Here is a 24,604-nt window from a genome sequence, read left to right as displayed (position 1 = left end):
ACCAGTTGCTGTAACCCGCCCTATACTGGATGTGACAGCCAGTCAGGCTACAGACCCTATTCTTAAAAACATACAATTAGGAAACCCAGGTCCAAAACCATACCTAGGACAAAATTTACAGCTCCACGACGGAGTAGTACTTAAAGACGGCCAATATGTAGTCCCGGTGTCAGAAAGGAGAGAATTGATTTACCAATGCCACGATATCAATGGGCATCAAGGAATAGATAAGACCACGGCCAAATTGAAGGAGCTATGCTGGTGGCCTGGAATACAGCAAGAAGTGGAAGGGTATGTCAAAAACTGTCGGATATGTGCTCCGAACAATCCAATACAGTACAAAAACAGGCAGAATTAGGATATAGTAGACAGAGCAAGGGCCCTTGGATTCAACTTCAGATAGACTATGTAGGACCTTTATCCACCTGTCCCAGTGGTAAGAAATACATCCTAGTAGAGGTGGACGTATTCGAAGCATTTCCAACTAAAAATAATTCGGCCGCCACAACTGCAAAAATACTTATGGAAGAAGTGTTCTCCAGATGGGGATTGCCAGAGGGCATCGATTCTGACCAGGGAACACATTTCACAGGACAAGTTATGCAGCAAGTCATGCAATTGGCAGGGGTAAAGCAGAAATTCTATATCATCTACCACCTGGAATCAAGCGGAGTGCTCGAGCGCATGAATTGAACATTAAAAACAATGTTACGAAAATTAGTACAGCAGAACTACACGTCCTGGAACAAGGACCTCCCTTATGTATTAATGGCCATCCAAAACACAGTGGTAGCCTCTACAGGCTATTCACCCCACGAGCTAATGACCAGAAGAGTCATGAGAGGTGTTCAAGTCTTCATGGAATTGGATTTGAACGAGATCCAGAAAACTTCCCTGTCCGCAGAGAAATACATGTCAGACTTGATCAAGTATTTGGGAACGGCTAGAATAGCTGCCGCAGTGAAATTGGGAAACAAACATCAACAAAGTAAGGTCTACTTTGATGGGAAGGTACACCCATGGGAACGAAAAATTGGGGACCTTTCCTTGCCCTTAAATATTCCAGACCATTTAGTATAAACGAAAAGGCTAGTGCCTCAGTGTTCAAGGTCATGGATGGCCACGGGAAGTTTAAATGGCACCACCGTAACCAGCTAAAACCCTTTGGGAAAATAAACAGTGACATGTACCACATCATGTTAGATTCAGGGGAGACCGGGCTTGCCCCACCCGACCCAGCAGCAGCCCGATCCCAGCCCAGGGTATAATACCCATCTTGCCGCCTACCCAAAATTTAGAGGCCGCAAGTAGTTCAGAAGAAGGCACCACAGAAGGAGGTAGTAATTCAGAAGATGACCAGGTACCTGCCCCAGGGACACCTGACGAAGCCCGCGCAGCCCTCCCCCCCCCACAATGAAACGGCACCAAGTCCAACGGAAGGCTTGTCACAGAGTTTTGAAGCTGTGAGTCCCACATCTCGAGCCACCCCCCTGGCCAGGAAAAGGAAACGAGGACGATGGTTCCCAAAGAGAGAAAGGAATGCAGTCGCTTGGACTAGAAACCATCCAATACCGTTGCCAGGCTCCGCCCCAGGTTCAAGGTGATTAAGAAGACCTACTCCGTAAGGAGAGCAATTGATATTATGTTTTATTATCCTACAGGGTGGACCTATATGCCAAAAGTAATCCCATACCACGAATCAGAACATTTTCGGGACCTACCCAATGAATGGAGTAATCAGCTGAAATATGGACTAATGATTTTGAGTTTTGTGTGTTTGTTTATTACTGTAATTTGCATTTTAATATCCCTATAAGTGGGAATGTCCATATATTGAACAAGGACCAAAGGGAGGTTTTTGTGTTACGAGAAACTAATCAGGTTGTGTATGACAATGTACAGTATGAATTGATACCTATTGAACTTAACATAAGTAATATTCAGTTACCCAACTTGTGCCCAGACAATTTAAGGAAATTATATCAGGACCTGACCTCACTACTATTGAGACAAGAAATAGGACTGAGGGAAACGGAAAGTAAGAGTAGGTGGAAAAGAAGCATTATAAATGACATAGGTACAGCGTATGGGGCAGGAATGGCGACAGTCAATACCTTAGATATTACTAATTTGAACCCGAAGATAAAAGGATTGACCGGACAAATAAAGCAGATTTTAAATAGTTTAAATGATAATCAGAGACAGTTAGCGGAGGCAGAAAAAGATGTCTGGAAGCTGGAGAAAAGAATGGTCACCGTATTGGAAAGTCACGCTCAAGACTATCAACCAATTAATTAATATTACCAAGAAAGCAGAGAACCAAACTCAGGCGCAAGTTTTGTGTTGTATTTATGGAAATTGGATGATAGAATAATTACGGGAAAACCTGCAGGAAGCCAATGAGGGTAAACTCCCCACCTGGATTAATAATACCCAAATTCAGACTCTAACCTCGAACAAGGAACACCAGCCTCTAAATGGATGCCAACTGCAAGAACACTGCAAGGTGTGGTTCAACGAGGAATGCGCAGGACCAACAGGAACGCCAGCGATTAAAATAATATTGGGGATACCAGTGTTCAATAACCAGACAGGCATGACTCTGTTTGACAAAGAAACATAGAAACATAGAAAATAGGTGCAGGAGTAGGCCATTCGGCCCTTCGAGCTTGCACCACCATTCAATAAGATCGTGGCTGATCATTCACCTCAGTACCCCTTTCCTGCTTTCTCTCCATACCCCTTGATCCCTTTCGCCATAAGGGCCATATCTAACTCCCTCTTGAATATATCCAATAAACTGGCATCAACAACTCTCTGTGGGAGGGAATTCCACAGGTTAACATAAGGAATGTCGGAACCATACATGACGGAGTATGGATAGGCCTGATCAATATGAAACCATATGCGGTAAATCTACCTACAGGAATGACTGGGACCAGTCTGCACCAATGCAGCCGAACTACCCGGACTGTGCTCTGCCCATACAAGATCTATCCTACCAACGAGGCCCAATGTGGTTTCAAGAACAGCACTGCTAAGAACTGTACTCTAACCATGCATTCGTCAGGAGTGCTTATTTAGGAAATGGGATTTATTGTTTCACCGCCACCGAAAAGACATACCATTACGGAGCACAAATTTGCCCGATACCCAAACCAAGCTTCTGCATTCATCCATTTAAATCTATGCGAATTGGGAACGAAGAAGTTATTAATATCGAAAGAAGAGGACAAGTTAATATCATGGTATAGGAAACCTTGAAAACCCAGTTGGAAACTTACTTCACCAGAAGTGACATCAACATCCAGTTACAAAAGGAACACTTAACGGAAATCAGACATAAATTAGATTTGGTCTACAGAATTTACGAAAAAGTGGAAATAAATACCAGAGACATTTAAGCCAAAATTACCCGAATTAAGATCGACACTTGGTGGGGCGAGATTTGGAATTGGGGAGAGAATGTGAATATTCCCTGGATCAGACTTTTCTCTCATCTTATGGTCATCTTGATAGCAATAATTTTCCTAGCCTTGATAATAATGGTAGCATATGTGAGAAAGTTGGTACGTAGATTGGAGTACAGATGGGATGTGTACAAGTAGGGACAGCTTTACAAAATAGACAAAGAGGACCCCGTATCAAAGTTGAACCTCTACTGAGATCAAATCATTAATATATATATAATGATTGATCAAAGGGAGGAATGTGGAAATATGCAGGCTATGGCAACATAAAATGGAAAGACCCCCAAGAGTAAGGTTAAGGTGCCTTGAACATAAAATTAATTATCAATTGAAATTTGATTGGTCATGCTTCCTTAACATCACCAGTAACTAGAATATATTAATCAACAGGGTACAGACAAAATGTAATCAATGGGACAGAATATACTAATCAACAGGGTACAGACAAAATGTAATCAATGAGACAGAATATACTAATCAACAGGGTACAGACAAAATGTAATCAATGGGACACAATATAATAATCAGCAGGGTACAGACAAAATGTAATCAAGGAAATAGGACAGATTGTGACTAGAATAACCCAATCACCAGGGCACAGACAAATGTGTAGTCAAAGGAGATGGGACAGATTATAGAATAGTATAAACCAGGAGGAGAAACCACACCTGGGCTGCGAGAACCTAGGACCAACACTCGACAGAAGTAGGGACCAGGGGAGAGACCCTTGAAGGAACAGTGTCAGGACTGGATTGATCACCCGGGGACGTATTGGGTAACTATGAGAATATTTTGAGCAGAAAGGAACACCTTTTGGAACGCCTTTTCTGCAGAGTTAAACAGAGTTAAATAGAATATAAGTAGTGGTCTTGTACTTCTTCTGTATTTGGGAACTTTTGAGTATAAGTGGTGAGTCTTGTACTTCTTCTGTATTAAATGAACATTAACGGTACTGTCATTGTCCAGTGGGTAATTTGATAATTAACTCAGGAACTGTCACAGGCAACTACTAGTCACACGACGAGCGAAATTTCCGTTTGTACACCAGCGCTATTCTGTATGAAGGCCAAATATAAAGAGGAATCTGTAATTTCTTACTGCATATTTCTTATCTTATATAGGAATATAGCAATAGGACTAGGCCATTCAGCCCTTTGAGACTGGTCTTCCATTCTATTAGATCATGACTGATCTGTACCACAACTCCATTTACTGACCTTTGCTCTATAACCCTTGATACCTTACTGACCCAACAAAAATCTATCGAGCTCAGTCTTGAAAATTCCAATTGACCCAGTATCCAATGTCTTTTGGGGGAGTGAGTTCCAGATTTCCATTAAATGTTGTGTGAAAAAGTGCTTCCTGATTTCACTCCTAAATGCCTGAGCTGTGATTTTAAGATTATGCCCCCTTGTTCTGGATTCCCCACCAGAGGAAATAACTTCTCCTCATCTACCATATCGAATCTTTTTATCATTTTAAACACTTTGATTAGATCACCCCTCAACCTTCTAAGTCTGCAACCCTCCCTCATAATTTAACCCTTCAAGCCCAGGTATAATTCTGATGAATCTGCGCTGCATCCCTTGAAAGGCTAAGATATCTTTTCTGAGGTGTGATGCCCAAAACTGAAAGCAGTAAAACATAGAAACATAGAAAATAGGTGCAGGAGCAGGCCATTCAGCCCTTCTAGCCTGCACCGCCATTCAATGAGTTCATGGCTGAACATGAAACTTCAGTATCCCTTTCCTGCTTTCACGCCATACCCCTTGATCCCCCGTGTAGTAAGGACTTCATCTAACTCCCTTTTGAATATATTTAGTGAATTGGCCTCAACTACTTTCTGTGGTAGAGAATTCCACAGGTTCACCACTCTCTGGGTGAAGAAGTTTCTCCTCATCTCGGTCCTAAATGGCTTACCCCTTATCCTTAGACTGTGACCCCTGGTTCTGGACTTCCCCAACATTGGGAACATTCTTCCTGCATCCAACCTGTCCAAACCCATCAGAATTTTAAACATTTCTATTAGGTCCCCTCTCACTCTTCTGAACTCCAGTGAATACAAGCCCAGTTGATCCAGTCTTTCTTGATAGGTCAGTCCCACCATCCCGGGAATCAGTCTGGTGAATCTTCGCTGCACTCCCTCAATAGCAAGAATGTCCTTCCTCAAGTTAGGAGACCAAAACTGTACACAATACTCCAGGTGTGGCCTCACCAAGGCCCTGTACAACTGTAGCAACACCTCCCTGCCCCTGTACTCAAATCCCCTCGCTATGAAGGCCAACATGCCATTTGCTTTCTTAACCGCCTGCTGTACCTGCATGCCAACCTTCAATGACTGATGTACCATGACACCCAGGTCTCGTTGCACCTTCCCTTTTCCTAATCTGTCACCATTCAGATAATAGTCTGTCTCTCTGTTTTTACCACCAAAGTGGATAACCTCACATTTATCCACATTATACTTCATCTGCCACGCATTTGCCCACTCACCTAACCTATCCAAGTCACTCTGCAGCCTCATAGCATCCTCCTCACTGCCACCCAACTTAGTGTCATCCGCAAATTTGGAGATACTACATTTAATCCCCTCGTCTAAATCATTAATGTACAATGTAAACAGCTGGGACCCCAGCACAGAACCTTGCGGTACCCCACTAGTCACTGCCTGCCATTCTGAAAAGTACACATTTACTCCTACTCTTTGCTTCCTGTCTGACAACCAGTTCTCAATCCACGTCAGCACACTACCCCCAATCCCATGTGCTTTAACTTTGCACATTAATCTCCTGTGTGGGACCTTGTCGAAAGCCTTCTGAAAGTCCAAATATACCACATCAACTGGTTCTCCTTTGTCCACTTTACTGGAAACATCCTCAAAAAACATCCAGTACTTGAGATTGGACCTGACAAAGGCTCTGTACAACTGAAGCATAAGTTCCTCACTTTTGAATTCCAACTTCCTTGAGCTAAAGGCCAAGATTCCATTAGCCTTTTTGATTAGTCTTGTTGGCTCCTAGTTTTTTATTTAGTGAAATTGGACTTCAGTGGGGAAGATTTACTCAGTGCATTATATGTAAGAAAAATCATTATCACCTTGGTAAAGAACATATCCGTGCCTTTTCTACCCACATAATATGCAGGGGCATTTATTATCAACCAACTAGCTACAGTGCAAAACATTCTTCAGCTTTGATCAGGTTTTATTGAGGAACCTCAATGCAATGTTACATTTTGGTAGGAAGAATAAAGAGTCCACATACTGCTTGGAAAATAAGGGCACAAGTTTGGTCGACTTACTGCCAGCTGCCGTTGAGTTTTCTTGGCAGTCTCGATGTTTTCTGGGCGCTCTCCCCTCCGAGCGAGTTTGGTCAAGTTTTCATGCCGGCGGGGAGAGAAGACCGCTGGTGAGCGTCCGCTGGCGTGTGCCGGTGTGCAACGCCAACAAAAGTCCTCCCGCCTCCCCAGATTGTTCCAGCAGCAGAAGAGACCGCTGAGAGGAATAAAATTGAAAAGTAGAGAAGTTATGTTAAACTTGTACTGCACCTCGATTAGACCATACAGGATACCATGCACAGTTCTGGGCTCCATATTAGAAAAAGGAAATAGAAGGCACTGGAGATGTTCAGGTCTGACCTGAACAGTAAGTATGACGACCTGCAAGAAAAGGTTACTGCACTTATTTTCTTTATTTCTTTTGCAGGGATTTTGGTCAATGGGGTCCTCTGAAGGATTTCTGGTAGTTTTTTTTATTGTTTTGAAAATGTTTTATTTTTGCCATTTCCTCCCCTCCCTGGGCCCAACTCTATCCTTGGTGGTACTTTGCCGAGGATTGCATTGACCGCCCAGAATGCAACATATTCCTTGCTGCCACCCAGAATTGGTGTGTAAGTCCCATTTTTTCCGCCAGGTGGTTTTTCCCACATTTTTTCACCAAACTTCCGCCCAAAGTACTGTCAGCATCTTAGCGGTCCTTTCGAAGGTACATGGGCGGAACTTAGGTTTCACCCAATTCGGGCCCTAAGAGTCTAAATGGAGTACAGGAGCAAAGGAATCTGGGGGAACAGATGCACAAATCACTAAAAGTAGCAACGCAGACTAATAAGACCATGAGAAAAAGCAAACTGGAGTTGATTTCTAAAGGGATAGAATTGAAAAGTAGAGAAGTTATGTTAAACTTGTACTGCACCTCGATTAGACCGTACAGGGTACCGTGCACAGTTCTGGGTTCCATATTATAAAAAGGAAATAAGGCACTGGAGATGGTCCAAAACTTATTTACAACAAGAAGAACAACTTATATTTATATCCAAAAGCAAAATACTGCGGATGCTGGAAATGAAATCTCAGCGGGTCAGGCAGCATCTGTGGAGAGAAACAGAGTAAACGCTTTGGTTCTGTGACTTTATATAGCACCTTTAACATAGTAAAATAACCCAAGGTGTTTCGCAGGAGTGTTATAAAACAAAATTTGACACTGAGCCACATAAGGAGATACTACGGCAGATGACAAAAGGCTTGGTGGTGAGGTAGAGCTGGGTGTCGTCAGCGCACATGTGGGACCGGACGTTATGTTTTTGGATGTCACCGAGGGGCAGCATGTAGATGAGAAAGAGAAGGGGGCCAAGGATAGATCCTTGGGGGACACCAGAAGTAACGGAGCGGGAGTGGGAAAAGAAGTCATTGCAGTGATTCTCTGACTATGATTAGCTAGATAAGAATGGAACCGGGTGAATGCAGTCTCTCCAGCTGGATGACAATGGAGAGGCGTTGGAGGAGGCTGGTGTGATCAACCATGTACAAGGACGATACTGAGAACTGAGAGATTACATTTATCAGGAAAGGCTGAACAGGTTGGGGCTCTTTTCTCTAGAAAAGAGAAGGCTGTGGGGTGACTGAATGTAAGTCTTTAAAATTATGAAGGGTTTGTTTGCTAGGTTAGGCTTGATAGGTTAGATGTTTCAAATTGTGAAGGAGACAAAAACTAGGGGCCATAAATATAAGATAGTCACTAGTAAATCTAATAGGGAATTCAGGAGAAACTTGTTTACCCAGAGAATGGTTAGAATTTTGAACTGACTACCACAAGGAGTAATTGAGGCGAATAGCATCGATGCATTTAAGGGGAAGCTAGATAAGCCCATGAGGGAGAAAACCTATATGCTGATAGGGTTAGATGAAGAGGGATGGGAGGAGGCTCGTGTTGAGCATAAATGCCGGCATAGACCAGTTGGGTCGAATGGCCTGTTTCTGTGCTGTAAATTCCATATACTGCTATGTAATGTAACCTGAATAACCCATGCTTCAGAGGAGGTCAAGCAATTCTTTCAGAATGTTATTGGCCTTTAAATGTTGTGAGTTAACTACCTCATAGAATCATAGAATGGTTACAGCACGGAAGAAGGCCATTCGGCCCATCGAGCCTGTGCCAACTCGCAGCTAGTCCCACTCCCCTGCCCTTTCCCTGTAGCCCTGCAATTTTTTTTCCCTCAGATACTTATCCAACTCCCTTTTGAAAGATAAAATTGAGTCTGCCTCCACCATTCCGTCAGGCCGTGCATTACAAAACTTAACCACTCACTGTGTAAAAAAGTTTTTTCTTACATCGCCTTTGGTTCTTTTGTCAACCACCTTAAATCTGTGTCCTCTGGTTCTCGACCCTTCTTCCAATAATAATAATTTTTATTTATATAGCGCCTTTAACATAGTAAAACGTCCCAAGGCGCTTCACAACAGTGTTACAGACAAACAGATAAATTTGACACCGAGCCACATAAGAAGTTAAAGCAGATGATCATGAGCTTGTTTAAAGAGGTAGGTTTTAACGAGCATCTTAAAGGAGGAAAGAGAGGTAGAGAAACGTAGAGGCTTAGGGAGGGAGTTCCAGAGCTTAGGGCCCAGGAACGGTTTTTCTCTATCTATGCAGTCCAGACCACTCATGATTTTGAACACCTCTATCAAATCTCCCCTCAATCTTCTCTGCTCCAAGGAGAACAGCCCCAGCTTCTCCAGTCTATCCACGTAACTGAAGTCCCACATTCCTGGAATCATTCTCGTAGATCTATTCAGTATCTTCTCTAAGACCTTCGCACACTTTCTAAAGTTTTGTGCCGAGAATTGGACACAATACTCCAGTTGGGGCTGAACCAATGTTTTATGTAGGTTCATCATCATTTCCAAACTTTTGTACTCTATACCTCTATTTATAAAGCCCAGGATCCTGTAAGCTTTCTTAACTGCTTTCTCAACTTACCCTGCCACCTTCAGCAATTTATGCACACATATCCCCTGTTTGCGCACCCACTTTAGGATTGTACCATTTAGTTTATATGTTCTCTCCTCATTCTTTCTGCTAAAATGCATAATTTCACATTTTTCTGCGTTAAATTTCATCTGCCACATGTCCACCCATTTCACCAGCCTATCTATGTCTTCCTGAAGTCTATCATGCTCCTACTCACTGTTCACTACACTTCCAAGTTTTGTGTCATCAGCAAATTTTGAAATTGTGCCCTGTACACCCAAGTCCAAGACATTAATATACATCAAGAGAAGCAGACCCCTAGATCCGACCCCTGGGGAACAGCATCGTATACCTTCCTCCAGTCCGAAAAACAACCGTTCACTACTACTCTCTGTTTCCTGTCACTTAGCCAATTTCGTATCCAGGCTGCCATTGCCCCTTTTATTCCATGGGCTTCAATTTTGCTGGCACCCCTATGGTTATATATGTAAACCTGTAAATACCATGTTTAATCACCAGAGGGCGCATCCTCTGGAGTCCGAAGGGATCCCACAATCCCTTGGGAGTACCTGTACATAAGGAGGCCTCACAGGCTGGAGAGGTACTCTGACATCTGTAACAAAGGACTACAGTCACACCTTACTTTGAGCTTTCAGGATCTGGCCTGACTCTTTATTCAAGACATAACAACTGGCGGCGAGATACAGATGACGAACCCCACCGCAACAATGCAGAGAGCTGTGGGCATCCTGGAGAAATTTCCGGAGGGAGATGATTGGGAAACCTTCGTGGAGCGACCCGACCAATACTTCGTGGCCAACAAGCTGGAAGGAGAAGCAAACGCTTCCAAATGAAAGACGACCCTCCTCGCCGTTTGCGGGGCACCAACGTATGGCCTCATGAAAAATCTGCTTGCTCCAGCAAAACCCACAGAGAACTCGTACAATGATTTGTGCACACTGGTCCGGGAGCATCTAAACCTAAAGGAAAGCGTTCTGATGGCGAGATATCAGTTCTACACGTACAAGAGGCCTGAAGGCCAGGAAGTGGTGAGCTACGTCGCCAAGCTAAGACGCCTTGCAGGACATTGCGAATTTGAAGGACACTTGGAGCACATGCTCAGGGACTTCTTTGTACTTGGCATTGGCCATGAAGTAATACTTCGCAAACTTTTGACTGTAGAGACCCCAACATTGAGTAAAGCCATAGCGATAGCCCAGGTGTTTATCGTCACCAGTGACAATATCAAACAAATCTCTCAGCACATGAGTGCTTCTGCAAGTACTGTGAACAAAGTAATGTTGTTTTCGAATCGTAATGTACAGGGCAGGACTTACATGCCTGCAGCTGCACATCCGCAGGTGACTCAGAGCCCATCATCAAGGGTGGTGAATGCAAGGCCATTAACACTTTGTTGGCACTGCGGGGGTGATCATCATTTCCATTCATGCTGCTTCAAAGGATACGTTTGCAAGGGCTGTGGAATAATGGAACTCTTCCAATGTATGTGCAGGCGAGCTGCAAATCCTGCTAATCCTGCAAACCACCATGTTGCAGAGGAGGACAGATCTACGGTGGATCACGACGAACCAGAGCCTCAGACTGAGGAGGCAGAGGTATATGGGGTGCACACATTTACTACAAGGTGGCCCCCGCTAATGCTGAAGGTTGAATTAAATGAACCCCTGGTGTCAATGGAACTGGACACGGGCGCTAGCCAGTCCATAATGAGCAAAAAGACTTTTGATAAATTGTGGTGCAGCAAGGCCTCAAGGCCAGTCCTGACCCCCATTCGTACTAAACTGCGAACGTACACAAAGGAACTGATTTCCGTAATCGGCAGTACTACCGTAAAGGTCTCCTACGATGGAGCGGTGCACAATTTACCACTCTGGGTGGTACCGGGCAATGGCCCCACACTGTTTGGCAGAAGCTGGCTGGGAAAGATGCGCTGGAACTGGGACAACGTCTGAGTGTTCTTGTCCGTTGACGAAACTTCACGTGCCCAGGTCCTAAACAAGTTCCCCTCGCTGTTCGAACCAGGCATCGGGAAGTTCCAAGGAGCAAAAGTGCAGATCCACTTGATTCTGGGGGCACGACCCATCCATCACAAGGCGAGAGCGATACCGTACATGATGAGAGAGAGGGTGGAGATCGAGCTGGACAGGCTGTAATGAGAGGGCATCATTTTGCCGATCGAATTCAACAAGTGGGCCAGTCCGATTGTTCCAGTACTCAAGGAAGACGGCAAGGTCAGAATCTGTGGTGATCACAAAGTAACTATCAATCGTTTCTCCCTGCAGGATCAATACCCCGTACCAAAGGCAGATGACCTTTTTGCAACGTTGGCAGGAGGAAAAACGTTCACGAAGCTGGACTTGACCTCGGCCTACATGATGCAGGAGCTGGAGGAATCATCGAAGGGCCTCACCTGCATCAACACGCACAACGGTCTCTTCATTTACAACAGATGCCCGTTTGGGATTCGATCGGCCGCAGCGATATTCCAGAGGAACGTGGAAAGCTTGCTGATGTTGGTCTCGCGCACAGGTGCGTCTTCCAGGACGACAGCTTGGTTACAGGTCGGGACACCGTCGAGCACCTGCAGAACCTGGAGGAGGTTCTTATTCGGCTTAATCGTGTGGGGCTCAGGTTAAAATGCACGAAGTGCGTTTTCCTGGTGCCTGAAGTGGAGTTCCTGGGAAGAAGAATCACGGCGGACGGCATCAGTCCCATCGATTCGAAGACGGAGGCAATCAAAAACGCACCGAGACCACAGAACGTGACAGAGCTGCGGTCGTTTCTAGGACTCCTGAACTGCTTTGGTAACTTCTTACCAGGTCTAAGCACATTGTTAGAACCACTGCACACTTTACTGTGAAAAGGAGATGAATGGATATGGGATAAAAGCCAAGAAAATGCCTTTGAGAAAGCTTGGAAACTGTTATGCTCAAACAAATTGCTTGTGTTGTATGATCCATGTAAACGTTTGGTACTGGCATGTGATGCGTCGTCATACAGTGTCGGGTGTGCATTGCAACAAGCTAATGAATTTGGGAAATTGCAACCGGTTGCTTATGAATCCAGAAGTCTGTCTAAGGCTGAGAGGACCTACAGCATGATTGAAAAAGAAGCGTTAGCATGTGTTTATGATGTAAAGAAAATGCATCAATATCTGTTTGGGCTCAAATTTGAATTGGAAACCGACCATAAGCCACTGATATCCGTCTTTTCTGAAAGTAAGGGGATAAATACGAATGCATTGGCCCGCATCCAGAGATGGGCGCTCACGTTGTCGGCATACAACTATGCCATCCGCCACAGGCCAGGCACAGAAAACTGATGCCAGTGCTCTCAGTAGGCTGCCATTGCCCACCACAGGGGTGGAGCTGGCACAGCCCGCAGATTTAGTTATGGTAATGGAAGCATTCGAGAGTGAGCAATCATCTGTTACCGCCCGACAGATTAGAACCTGGATGAGCCAGGACCCCTTACTGTCTTTAGTAAAAAACTGTGTGCTCCATGGGAGTTGGCCTAGTGTCCCTTTAGAGCTGCAGTAAGAAATAAAGCCGTACCAGCGGCGCAGAGATGAAATGTCTATACAGGCAGACTGCCCCCTTTGGGGTAATCGGGTACTGGTGTCAAAAAATGTCAGGGACACCTTCATTAGTGACCTTCACAGTACCCACCCAGGCATCGTAATGATGAAAGCGATAGCCAGACCCCACGTGTGGTGGCCCGATATCGATGCAGACTTAGAGTCCTGCGTGCACAAATGTAATACATGTTCACAGTTAAGCAATGCACCCAGGGAGACGCCATTAAGTTTATGGTCCTGGCCCTCCAAACCGTGGTCCAGGGTCCATGTCAACTATGCAGGCCCATTCTTGAGAAAAATGTTCCGAGTCGTTGTAGATGCGTACTCCAAATGGATTGAATGTGTGATAATATTGGCAAGCATGTCCGCTGCTACCATTGAAAGCCTGCGGGCCATGTTTGCCACGCATGGCCTGCCTGACGTCCTTGTGAGTGACAATGGGCCGTGCTTCACCAGTGCAGAGTTCAAAGAGTTCATGACCCGCAATGGGATCAAACATGTCATATCTGCCCCGTTTAAACCAGGCAGAGCGACCAGTGCAAACAATCAAGCAGAGCTTGAAGAGGATAACTGAAGGTTCACTGTAGACTCGCCTATCCCGAGTCCTGCTTAATTACCGCACAAGACCCCGCTCGCTCACTGGGGTTCCCCCCCCGCTGAACTGCTCATGAAAAGGGCACTTAAGACAAGGCTCTCGTTAGTCCACCCTGATCTACACGAACAGGTAGAGAGCAGGCCTCTTCAACAGAATACATATCATGATCGCGCAAATGTGTCACGCAAAATCGAGATTAATGATCCTGTATTTGTGTTGAACTATGGACAAGGTCCCAAGTGGCTTCCCAGCACTGTCTTGACCAAAGAGGGGATTGGGTGTTTCTGGTCAAACTTTCAAATGGACTCACCTGCGGGAAACACTTGGACCAAACCAAACTCAGATTCACGGACTATCCAGAACAACCCACAATAGACTCTACCTTTTTCGACCCTCCAACACATACACAAGTGGCAAGCGACCCAGAGGTTGACCACGAAGCAGAACCCATCACCCACAGCAGCCCAGCAGGACTCACCACGCCCAGCAGCCCAGCAAGATCAGCTGCGCAGCAGCCCAGCGAGGGCCCAACAAATGACTCACCAAAACCAGCATTTGCACCGAGACGATCAACCAGGGAAAGGAAGGTCCCAGATTGACTCACATTGTAAATAGTTACACTATTGACTTTGGCGGGGGAGTGTTGTTATATATGTAAACCTGTAAATACCATGTTTAACCATCAGAGGGTGCATTCCCTGGAGTCCCAAGGGATCCCACAATCCCTTGGGAGCACCTGTATATAAGGAGGCTTCACAGGCTGGAGAGGCACTCTGAGACCTGTAATAAAGGACTACGGTCACACTTTACTTTGAGCTTGCAGTATCTGGTCTGACTCTTTATTCAAGACATAACACGTATTATGTGGCACTTTGTCGAACGCCTTTTGGAAATCCATGTACGCCATAATGCCGTCATCAACCCTCTCTGTTACCTTATCAAAAAACTCAATCAAGTTGGTTAAACACAATTTTCCTTGAACAAATCTGTGCTGGCTTTCCTTAATTAATCCATCCCTATCCAAGGGACTGTTAATTTTGTCCCTGATTACTGTTTCTTTAAGATTCCGCACTATTTCAAACTGACGGCCTGTACTTGCTGGGTTTATCTTTACACCTTTTTTAAACAATGGTGTAACATTTGCAATTCTCCAGTCCTCTGGCACCACCTCCGTATCTATGGAGGATTGGAATATTGCCAGAACCTCCACGATTTCCACCCTCAATTCCCTCAGCATCCTAGGATGAATCCCATCTGCTTCTGGTGATTAATCTACTTTAATACAGCCAGACTATCTAATACCTCTTCTTTATCAATTTTTAACCTATCAAATGTCTTCACTACCTCCTCCTTCCTTGGTGAAGACAGATGCAAAGTAGTCATTTAGTACATAAGCCTCTGCCTCCATGCATAGGTGTCCTTTTTTGGTCCTTAGTCAACCCTACCCCTCCTCTGACTACCCTTTTACTATTTATGTGCCTATAGAAGACTTTTGGATTACTTTTTATGTTGGCTGCTGCTCTATTCTTATACCCTTTCTTTGCCCCTCTTATTTTCTTTTTCACTTCCCCTCTGACCTTTCTTAATATAGCCTGATTCTCAGGTGTATTTGCAACCTGACATCTGTCATATGTGCTCTTTCTCTGTTTCATCATATTCTCTATCTGTTTCTTCATCCAGGGAGCTCTGACTTTAGTTGCCCTACCTTTCCGCATCGTGGGAATGTACCTCGACTGTACCCGAACTATTTCCTCTTTAAAAGCAGCCCATTGTTCCACTACAGTTTTGCCTGTCAATCTTGATTCCAGTTTACCCGGCACAGATCCATTCTCATCCCACTGAAATTGGCCTTCCTCCGGTTAAACGTATTTACTCTAAATTGCTACCTGTCATTTTCCATAGCTAATCCAAACCTTATGATACTATGATCACTGTTCCCTATATGTTCCCCTACTGACAATTGCTCCACTTGACCTACTTCATTCCTCAGTACCAGATCCAGCAATGCCTCCTCCCTCGCCAGGCCAGAAACATACTGATCAAGAAAGTTCTCCTGAACACATTTCAGAAATTCTTCCCATTCTCTGCCCTTTACATTATTATGATCCCAGTCTATGGGCTCAAGTTTCCCCAATGCCGTTTTTGGGTGCACTGCAAGAATCACACTCGTTTTTCTTGGCCCTGACCATTCCAAAAAAATAACTAGCAAGTTTCTCCGTTCTATTTTTTGAAATTGATGCCACGCAGCCTGTCCTTTAGTTTTGTCTGCACCAAAAAAAACGATGACCCTCCCCCCACTTCTGTGCATGTGCGGGAAAAAAAGGATGTTTTTGACGTGACTGCTATGGGCGCACATGTGCAGTACAGCTTCCGGTCTGCATTCGGCCATTTTTAAAGAGTCAGTTGTGTGAGAGAACTTTAATTCTCATTGGAAAAATCGGAGCTGCAATACAAGATGCAATGCGGCTCAAGGACTAAGAATTTCTTACAGGATGAAGTGGAGGCACTGGTTAATGTAATTGAGGCAAGATGGCACGAGCTGGACACTAGCAGAGGTCACATAGAAGTTTCATCAAAAGAAATGAAGAAACGCTGGAACCAACTTGCAGAAGATTACTGTGCAATGGTGACCCCGAGGTCTGGAGGCCAGCGCAAAAAGAAGTGGCAGGACCTTGGTTAAGTAGTTAGTGTAAGTAATATTTTCATTTATTCAATGGAATTGTAATTGTAAATGTGACCATCTGTACATGTCCCACCCAGCAGAAAGACACCCTCTCTAAAAAATTATATTTTCATCTTTGCAGAGGAGGCCTGGCAAATCTGCACCCACTGACAACGTTGGAAGAGAGGGTTGCTGCATTGATTGAACCTGCCTGGAGAAAAGCAATCACCACTGCACAGGCTGGGCCCACACTCGAGGGAAATGGTAAGTCCTGCAAATTCCACAGTCTGGCTATGCTAAATGTTAAATACTGCGCGGGCTAGCTATGCTTCGGTTCATGGGGATATCTCCATCAACTACACTTTGGTTGATGCAATGTCCTATCAGTCATCGTGGTCCTTCAAATGAGCCTGTTGCCTGCGCTGTGTGTGCCTACTCATTATGCTGCTGTATTATAAAAGAAAACAAAGATGGAGTAATTGTATTCCTCCTGTAAATTGCCCCCTCCTCTGCTGCTAACCATTTGTCTGTTCTGTTATATTTTGCAGAACTTGAGTACAACACTGACGAGACTTAAGCCAATGCAGAAGAAGATTGAGCCTGAAGAGGAGAACATCTTCCAATCCTACCTTCCAGACCAAGAGCATGGAGGTGAGGGGGAGGGGCAGGGGGAGGTGATGGATGAAGCCCACACTGTTGTACTCACTCGGGAGGAGGTGCAGGTGCCGCCCATTGAGGTGACAGGCCCTTTCCTGAGTGGAACGAGTGTTGGGACGTTCCATGGTTTCTCACCGTCTGAGGCTGGGGATTCCAGTGGGATGCAACAAGGCACACCCAGGGCCACACTGTCCTAGGTTGCGGGTCCCAGTGGGATGTGACGAGGCACACCCAGGGCCCCACCATCCGAGGCTGCGGGTCCCAGTGGGATGCAGTGAGACACACCCAGGGTGAGGAGGGGAAGGAGAGCTCGACAGTGCTCTCCTGAGGTGCAGGATCTAACAGATGTGGTTCAGATGATAGCAATGAGTGTGGAGAGCATTGACCTTACGCGATCACTCCTGAACACTATCGGGACTGTCATTGGAAGTAACAACACTCTCACGAGAAATGAGAACACTGTCCGGGCACATGAGGGAGGGAATGTCGCAGGCAGCTGATACACTGTCGGCGAACATGAGGGAGGGAATGTTGGAGGTAGTTGAGACACTATCAGGGCACATGAGGGAAGGAATTTCGGAGTTAGCTGCTGCAATAAGGGAACATGTCCAGACCCCTTGCCCATTGACAGAATCAACTGCCACATCCACTCCAATCTCCAGGCCAGCCTCTGAAGAGGCCCAAGTCGGGCCTTCCACATTACCGCCTGCACCCCCCCAAACAAGAAGTGCGCATTAGCAGACATGTACGAAAGAATAAGCTTGGTACCAACGCGAGAAACGTTGCGCCACCGCCTGTGGGCAGGGGTGGAGACAGCAATCCCAAATGCAACGGCAGGTCTTAAAATAAGGTGGAGGAGAGATGGGTGCAGCCTTTCTTTGCTGTTGTTGATGTTGTTCTTATTATTATTGTTGTTGTTACTGTTGTAACTGTTCTCAAATTAAAAGTCTTTTGTAAGTTATGTAAATTTACAAGTTTAAAAGTTTGTAAGTGACCTTAAAGTTTGTAAGTTATCTTAACTGAAAATTTTGAAGTTTGATACAAGAATATTTTTATTAAAGTTTGTTAAGCTTTTGAATAAAATCCATTTTAAATTATAACTCAATCATTTGCATTATTTGTTCCATTATTAACACTTTTTGAAGTAAAGAGGCATCATTTCCATTACTTGTTCCATTAACACAATACAACATTACGGAATAGGTCCAAACAGTAAACATGGTCCATTTGGAATAGTTGCTGCTGAGCTCTCAGGCAGAAAAGTGTTCACGGATAAGCTGCTGGCGCAGTGCTCAAGCAATCATTAAAGGGGCACGAAGGCCCGCCCTCCTCCGCCGTCGTTCTCTGTGTTCAGGTAGTTGCATGGCTTCCTCATCCTGTTCCTCCTCCTCCCCGTCATCTGTATCTTCCTCATCATCATCAGCCACTCTCATCTCAGGTGTGTCTTCTACAACCAGCTGCTGCTGCCTCATGATGGCTAGGTTATGCAGCATGCAGCACACAACAGTGAACTGACCGACAATCTCAGGGGAATATTGCAAGTAGCCTCCAGAATGGTCCAGGCATCGGAAACGCTGTTTCAAGATGCCAATGGTCCTCTCTATTATGCTGCGCATCGCAATGTGCAACATGTTGTATTCCCGGTCAGCTTCCGTCCGGGTTATGCATAGAGGCGTCATGAGCTGGGTGGCAAGGCCGTACCCTTTGTCTCCCAGCAACCAGCTCTGCCCTTCTGGCTGCTGCTGAAACATGGCAGATATAGCATTGCTGCATAGGATGAATGCATCATGGGTGCTCCAGGGTATCTCGCATCAATTGACATAATGCGATGCATGTCGTCACACATGAGCTGCCCATTAACGGAATGGAAGCCTTTTCTGTTCCTGTACATCTTGGAATCTGCAAAGGTGCTCACAAGGCAATGTGGGTACAATCAATGCAGCCCTGTAACTTTGGGAAGCCAGCAATTCTGAAGAAGCCCATTGCCTGAGTAGTCATGGGGAATTTTATGTAGTCATTCCTCTGGGCATATAGTGCAGCAGTCACCTGCCGAATGCAGATGTGTATTGCTTGTTGAGAAATGGCGCTTACATCCCCAGTATGATCCAGATGCATAGAATGAAAGTGCAGCTGTAACCTTCACTTCAACTGACAAAGCAGTCCTCCTGACGCTTCTAGGGTATAGGTTGGCTTTTACTAACTCACAGATCTCGGTTACAACTTCTTTGCGGAAACGCAGCCTTCTCACACAGTCTACATCACTCAGGTGCAGGTATGAATGCCTGTCTCGATATACCCAACGTGGTTAAGGCCTCCTGCCCATCATCTTATGTGCTCTGAGGTTCCTCAAGCGATGACGCTGAATCAGTCGTCTCCTCCGCAGCACCATCATGCAGAAAGCTTGCATCAGGTATGACATTGTTAGTATTGCCCCCATGATTAAATTGTACCTTTGTGAGAAGCTCAAGTCAGCAGGACAAGCTTCTTTGTTCTGTCTCTCCCCAAGGTCAACGACCTAGAATGGATCATGATGCTGGGATCCCTTGGAACTCCAACAGGTAGGCCCTCTGGTGGTAGTGTAATACAGGTTACAAGGGGTTAAATACATAACATCCCAACCCAGGTCTGTGCATGCTAGTCATTCAAATGAGGACATTTGGGGCAACGAAGTCAAATGCAATTCTTTAATTTTAGATTTTTTTCAAAGTACCATCCCACCACCGACCGAACATCTCCTCACCGGGCTCCAGGGTCAGCTGGCAGAATCGGTCCCTCGCCCGAATTCGTCCCGGCTTCTTTTATAGCCGAGCCCCGAGCCCCTGTGTCTGGGCGAGGGACTGATTCTGCCAGACGATGCTCCGACCCTCGAGCCCAGTTTGGAGATGTTCGGTGGTGGTATGGCACTTTGAAAAAAATCCAAAATTAAAGAATTGCACTAGACTTCCATCTTCTGCGTTTTAAGTTTGAAAAAAATTAAGCTTCATGATGCATATTTAATGTGTTCTTGACTCCCTCCAAAACTTCGCCTAAAAACAATGGCATCTTTCTGTGCCGATTTTTTAATGTGTGCTGGTTTTTCTTAAGTGCCCAGGTTTTTTGGGAGTGGTCACATACGCCGTCCTAGGAAAATGTAAGTTGTCCAAACTTGCATAAATGTGAAAAACTGGCTCAGTCATCAGGTTACAACCACATGACACAAAAAAACAAACCGAAAAAAATCATAACTAACTGAGTTACGCTGGCGCACAATCTTTGGGGAATTTTGGATATTTTAATTTAGGCCAACAAAAGCGACACAGACCAAAGATTTGGTGCAGATAACTAGGGAAAATTGAGCTCTATATTAGGATAGTTGAAGTCCCCCATTATTATCACTCTATAATTCTTGCATCACTCTATAATGTCTCTGCAAATTTGCTCCTCAATATCTTTCCCACTATTTGGTGGTCTATAGAATACACTGAGTAGTCGAATGGCACCTCTATTATTTCTTAACTCTAGCCATATAGATTCTGTCCTTAACCCCTCCAGGATATCCTCCCTCTCCAGCACTGTAACATTCTCCTTAACCAATACTGCCTGTGGAAGAAAACGATCTATGTCCTATAGAAACATAGAAACATAGAAAATAGGTGCAGGAGTAGGCCATTCGGCCCTTCTAGCCTGCACCGCCATTCAATGAGTTCATGGCTGAACATGCAACTTCAGTACCCCATTCCTGCTTTCTCACCATACCCCTTGATTCCCCTAGTAGTAAGGACTTCATCTAACTCCTTTTTGAATATATTTAGTGAATTGGCCTCAACAACTTTCTGTGGTAGAGAATTCCACAGGTTCACCACTCTCTGGGTGAAGAAATTCCTCCTCATCTTGGTCCTAAATGGCTTCCCCCTTATCCTTAGACTGTGCCCCCTGGTTCTGGACTTCCCCAACATTGGGAACATTCTTCCAGCATCTAACCTGTCTAACCCCGTCAGAATTTTAAACGTTTCTATGAGGTCCCCTCTCATTCTTCTGAACTCCAGTGAATACAAGCCCAGTTGATCCAGTCTTTCTTGATAGGTCAGTCCCGCCATCCCGGGAATCAGTCTGGTGAACCTTCGCTGCACTCCCTCAATAGCAAGAATGTCCTTCCTCAAGTTAGGAGACCAAAACTGTACACAATACTCCAGGTTTGGCCTCACCAAGGCCCTGTACAATTGTAGCAACACCTCCCTGCCCTTGTACTCAAATCCCCTCGCTATGAAGGCCAACATGCCATTTGCTTTCTTAACCGCCTGCTGTACCTGCATGCCAACCTTCAATGACTGATGTACCATGACACCCAGGTCTCTTTGCACCTGCCCTTTTCCTAATCTGTCACCATTCAGATAATAGTCTGTCTCTCTGTTTTTACCACCAAAGTGGATAACCTCACATTTATCCACATTATACTTCATCTGCCATGCATTTGCCCACTCACCTAACCTATCCAAGTCGCTCTGCAGCCTCATAGAATCCTCCTTGCAGCTCACACTGCCACCCAACTTAGTGTCATCCGCAAATTTGGAGATACTACATTTACTATAGTAAAGGAAAGGGTTAAATTCACTTTTTTCTTATTCTGTAGAATTACTGGGGCTAGAAAAACACTCAAACTTCTCAGCCTTGAAACAAAGGATGTTGTTTCTTAGTGACCATCTGATGTCTGTGTAAGTCTCAAGATACCCTGCTTATCAGGATACGGACAGGGAGAAACTATGCAAGGACAGATAAAGTGTGCCTTCCAGGATGACCTTTGTATTCACAGAGTGAATGATTAATGTTCATGCATGGTATGTTTAAGAAAAACTACTGTTTTGACTGTATAAATGTAGAGCGGGTTTGCTTGTAGCGTTCAGAGTTTGGCCTCAGTGCGGACTGAGCGGACTTTCCGAGATATCTTGTTGGAAAATAAAATTCTTTCGAATTGCAATTCTGAAAGTCTCCGCCTGAGTTAATTTAAGCTAAAATTTCCTCGACAGATTCTGGCGTAGTTGGCAGGATCTCTAAAAAACGAGATCCAAAAGAACTAAATTTAACTTTTGAAGAGAAAAGAGGATTTTTAAGGACCTTCCTAGCTGAAAGGAGGAAGGTGCCTAGGCCGTCCTAGCTAAAAGGGGGACGAGCCGCCGAGATCCCCTGGGGGGTGAGGCATTTAAGGTAGCTACCGCAAAGAAGCTAAAATAACAAGAAGGCAAAAGGAGACCCCGAGCTGAGCGGAAAAGAGAACACCGGTGAGCGCTTTGTAAATTACTGTATATTTTGTAGGATTGTCCTAACTCTCTTTTCAGAAAAGATCGCGAGACGTTGCACCCGGAAGAATGGGAAACGGCTCTAGTCGAGCAGGGCGCTCGCGCCCAGCTCCTAGAAAAGGAAAGAAAGACGACCTCTCGACTGAAAGAATGAAAGTACATCCGAAGACTGAGAAAAGAATCCGTAAGGTAGTAAAGCAACGAGAGAAGGTAGGAGATCCCATTGTGCCGCCCGGCTCGCCGACGGACACTGTAATTAAAGAAACAGGAGACGACAGATACGCGGTAACGTTTAGTAGCGATTTGTGCGGTTGGTCTGATGGGGATTGGCCATATTGTGGAAGCTTTAAGTTATCACTAATAGAGGAATGGAGGAAAATAACGAAGGAAGAAGGAGGGGACCCTACGTGGGATAGGGACTATATGGAAAATTGTTTTAAAAAATGGACGGAGGTTGCGAAAAGGCACCAACCCCCCAAGGATAAAATTAAATCAAAAGAAAAGGAGAAGGGAGAAAGTGAGACACCACCCTCCTATAGCCCCCCAAACCTTCCCATTCCCTCAGCACCAGCCATGGGACTCTACCCTCGAATAGAGCCCCCAAAACAAGATAGTTGGCAGGAAATTATAGAGATCATAGCCGCTCGCAAAGATGAAGATAAAAAGGGACTGGCCCAGAGGCTGGCCGCCCTACGGGAAGAACCCCCCGAGGATAATCAGAATGAGGGATCGGAGGCCCTAGCCATCCAAACGAAGCAGGAGCCTGAGGGACCCGGACCAAGTAAAGGGAAAGGCCAGGGGCAAGCCGGACCCAAGCCGGGCCCAAAAGGAAAGAATGTACACAATACCAGGTCCCAGGGGATAGCGACGAGAGAGGAAGCTGACTCTACTCAGACTAGCCAGTACCCCCGAGTTATGATAGGCACCACGGCCATCCTAAAACCCTGGTCTCCAGGAGAAGCCAGGGATATGATCTCGGCCACGCCAAATCCAGTAAAAAAGCCAGTAGCCTTTCACAGCTAGCTTGAGCAAACCTGTACAATTTATAACCCCTTGCCGGGGGACGTAAAGTTATTGCTGCAAGCTCGGTGGGGCCATTGTCCTCTTCCTCTTCCTCGTCCTCGTCACCCAAACCCTCCTCTATTATTCTGTGCTTGTCCTCTTCTCTTTTGCTGATAGTATCCTCCTGGCAGGGGGTGAAAGATATGTTCCCCATTCCCCCAGGAGAGAATGGGGATTGGAGACAAGATGATGACGAGGAAGAGAACGGCAATGAATCATTGACTCATTGGCTAAAAAATCGGGGCAAGAATGCCATTTTGCAAGGGGCTAAAAAACATGGAGATATAGGGGAAGTCACCCACTGCTTGCAGAAAGCAGAAGAATCAATGATAGATTTTGCAGGCAGATGGAAAAATAGTTGGGACGAACATGCAGGAATACTGATGGATCAAAATGAACCTTTGGCAGTACAAACCTTGTTAAATTGTATGTTGCCACAACAAGCAAGAACATACAAAATAAAGGTTTTGGACTGGCAAGAAAAAAGTTGGAAAGAGACAATTACAGTACTGGCTAATATGGATAGGGAGGGACTGTTCACCGAAAAAAAAAACAAGGCTAAAATAACAGGTCAATACTATCAGCAAAAGAGAAGAGGACAAGCACAGAATAATAGAGGAGGGTTTGGGTGATGAGGACGAGGAAGCGGACAATGGCCCCACCGAGATCGCTCCCAAGATGAGTGTAGAAATCGTGGAAGGAAAGGGCATTGGGCTCGAGATTGCAGATGCCCACCGAAACAGCTTGGAGGGTTAAAAGGGGATTTCCCCGAACCTCCACCTTCATTGGCCCCTCAGTTTTCGTTCTCTAACCCCAACCCGTACCAATCAGCATAGGGATGCCCCGGAGGCTTAGTGGTACAGGCGGCAGCTCTCCGCTTATCAGCAGACATAGAAGAAAACCCTTTGGCAGTAGTAAAAGTAGGAGACACTTATGTGAAATTCCTGGTGGATACCGGTGCTACTATGTCCTCTGTGGGATTACCTGTAAGCAACACCACCGTCTTAAGTATGGGTGTGGCCGGTATCCCCATGAAAGAATTT

The sequence above is a fragment of the Pristiophorus japonicus genome, chromosome 13, assembly GCF_044704955.1.
Source record: "Pristiophorus japonicus isolate sPriJap1 chromosome 13, sPriJap1.hap1, whole genome shotgun sequence".
Lineage (NCBI taxonomy): Eukaryota > Metazoa > Chordata > Chondrichthyes > Pristiophoridae > Pristiophorus > Pristiophorus japonicus.
Note: the sequence above shows the minus strand (reverse complement) of the source record.